Source organism: Pogoniulus pusillus, chromosome 10 (assembly GCF_015220805.1).
Source record: "Pogoniulus pusillus isolate bPogPus1 chromosome 10, bPogPus1.pri, whole genome shotgun sequence".
In the NCBI taxonomy this organism is placed as follows: Eukaryota; Metazoa; Chordata; class Aves; order Piciformes; family Lybiidae; genus Pogoniulus; species Pogoniulus pusillus.
Genome location: NC_087273.1, coordinates 22,211,410 through 22,214,468, shown reverse-complemented (window position 1 = coordinate 22,214,468; position 3,059 = coordinate 22,211,410).

Genomic DNA, 3,059 nt, shown 5'->3' with positions numbered 1-3,059 from the left:
GCAAGTGGCATAAACTGTGCAAGAGCAGAACTGCACAGGATGGTGCAAAAACAGGAGCCATGCAAAACTGGGAGTTGCCCAAAGTGGGAATGGTCCAAAAGCAGGAACTCTGTAAGGCGGGAATTCCGCATGCTTTTTCCCTCACTCTATTTATGAATTTTCCTAGACAAAGTGTCCACTTCTGTACATACTGGGAGCGAAGAATTCAGTCGATTCCAGAATAAGCTTTCCCACAAGTCAGTACATGTGTGGAAAAGGCACCTTTGCTTTTCCCCCTTTAAAGCCTGCAATGTGGTGGTGGGAAAGCAGTTTTTTATGCCTTCTTTCCTGTTTCAAACCTCCAGAGATGGACGGGGGGAAGCAGAGATTTGGAGTGCCCCACAACAGGCACCTCCCAGCTTCTTGTGAATATTTAACCCTATCCTAGCCAAACTCAGGGCTACACCAAAAGCTAGAAAAATAAGTTTTCTTATTTGTTTTTTTTCCCTTTCTTATCATATCCCATAAAATGTAGATTATTTGTTTTGAAAATGGATGATCAGATGAGATTGTTAAAGTTTCCTCTCCACTTGAGGAGTTTGTTCAAACTTTGCTTCTATTTTCAGTGTCAACTATCCCCTGTACCACACTGCTGATCTTGTCCGTTAAAGGTTTACCTCAATGAATATCACAGAATCATAGAATGTTAGGGGTTGGAAGAGACCTCCAGAGATCATTGAGTCCAACTCCCCTGCCAAAGCAAGATTACCTAGGGCAGGCCACACAGGGATGCATCTGGGCAATCTTTGAAAGTCTCCAGAGAAGAAGACTTGACAACCTCTGTGGACAGACGATTCCAGTGCTCCATCACCCTCACCATAAAGAATTGTCTCCTCATATTGAGATGGAACCTCCTGTGTTCTCGCTTGTACCCACTGTTCCTTGTCCTGTCACTGGACACAACCAAAAAGAGACTGTCACCTTCATCTTGACACCCACACCTCAGATATTTGTAGACATTAATAAGATTCCCACTCAAAATTCTAAAGACTAAACAGCTCCAGTTCTCTCACTGTTTCTCTATAGGAGAGATGTTCAAGCACCACAGTCGTCTTCATAGTTGTATATGAAGGACGAAGTATCCAGGCTCAGGTCAATAAGGGAGAACAAAAGGGAGCTGGATCTGTTGGAGCAGGCCCTGAAGATTGCCCCTGCTAAGGGAACTGCCCCTGGAAACAGTGAGGGATGGGTACAGATCCCTGTCAGGAGTAGTAAGGGAAATCCACCCCGGCCCTCTCCTCCTCTTCCTCTGTCCTTGAACAACAGGTATGAGGCCCTGCATGCAGAGGGCACAGAGGATGAGAGCGCTGAGGAGCATCTAACTGTGATGATGCCTAGGGTGGAGCAGTCCCCACCAACTGTGGTTACTACCTCCACAAAAAACAAGAAAAAGAGAAGGGTCGTAGTTGTTGGGGACTCAGTCTTGAGGGGGACAGAGGGACCCATTTGTCGTCCCAACCCATCCCACAGGGAGGTCTGCTCCCTTCCTGGTGCCCGGGTTAGGGACATTGCCAGGAGACTCCCTAACCTAATCTGGCCCTCTGATTATTACCCCTTGCTGGTAATACAGGCTGGCAGGGACGAAATTGAGAAGAAGGGAACCAGGGCAATTAAAAAAGAATTTAAGTCCCTAGGGAAATTGATAGATGGGGCAGGAGCACAGGTAGTGTTCTGCTCAGTTCCCTCTGTGGCAAGAAAGTTCACAGAGAGGAACAGCAGAACCCATGTCACCAACAGCTGGCTCAAGGGATGGCAGGAGCGGAAACACTTTGGCTTCTTTGACCATGGGGGAACTTTTACTGATCCAGACCTGCTTGATCCTGATGGGGTGCAGTTGTCTAAGAGGGGCAGGAGAGTCCTGGCAATGGAGTTGGCAGGGCTCATTAGGCGGGCTTTAAACTAGATCTGAAGGGGGTGGGTGAGGCAATTACTCTCTCTGAGAAGGAGAGAGTGGGAAGGATACTAGGGACAATTGGGGAATTGAGAGCCCAGCTGAAGTGCATCTACACCAATGCATGCAGCTTGGGTAACAAGCAGGAGGAACTGGAAGTCGTGGTCCACCAGGGTGACTATGATATAGTTGCCATTTCAGAAACTTGGTGGGATGACAGGTATGGTTGGAGTGCTATACTGGGGGGATACAGCCTCTTCAGGAGAGACAGGCAAGGGAGAAGAGGAGGAGGGGTGGCTCTGTATATTAGGGAGTCACTCCTTGCCACTGAGCTTGAGGTGAGGGACGAAGGGGTTGAGAGCTTGTGGGTTAAAATCAGAGGGAGGACTAACAAATCTGACATCCTGGTTGGAGTCTATTACAGACCACCCAACCAGGATGAGGAAACAGATGAGATATTTTACAAACAATTGGAGGCTGTCTCAAGATCATCAGATCTTGTTCTTGTGGGTGACTTTAACCTGCCAGATATCTGCTGGGAACTTAATTCAGCAGAGAGGAGGCAGTCCAGGAGATTGCTAGAGTGCATGGAGGACAGCTTCATGACCCAGCTGTTAAGTGAGCCTACTAGGGGTCAAGCTCAGTTTGACCTGCTGCTCTCCAACAGAGAAGGGCTGGTGGGAGATGTGACAGTGGGAGGCTGTCTGGGGTGTAATGATCATGAGATAATGGGGTTTTCAATATGCAGGGAGAGAGGGAGGAACTGAAACAGAACCCACACCTTGGACTTCTGGAGGGCAAACTTCAGTTTGCTCAAGAAACATATTTGCAAAGTCCCCTGGGCAGCAGTCCTTAAAAACAAAGGGGTCCAGGATGGTTGGACCTACTTTAAACAGGAGCTCTTGAAGGCACAGGAGCTGGCAGTTCCCATGTGCTGAAAGATGAGCCGGCAGGGAAGGCGACCAGCCTGGATGAGTAAACAGCTCCTGAAGGAATTGGGGGAAAAAAAGAGAGTGTATCACCTCTGGAAGGAGGGGAAGGCTTCTCCTGACATGTTTAAGGAGGTAGCCAGATTATGCAGGAGAAAAATTAGAGAGGCTAAGGCCCAGCTAGAACTTAGGCTGGCCAC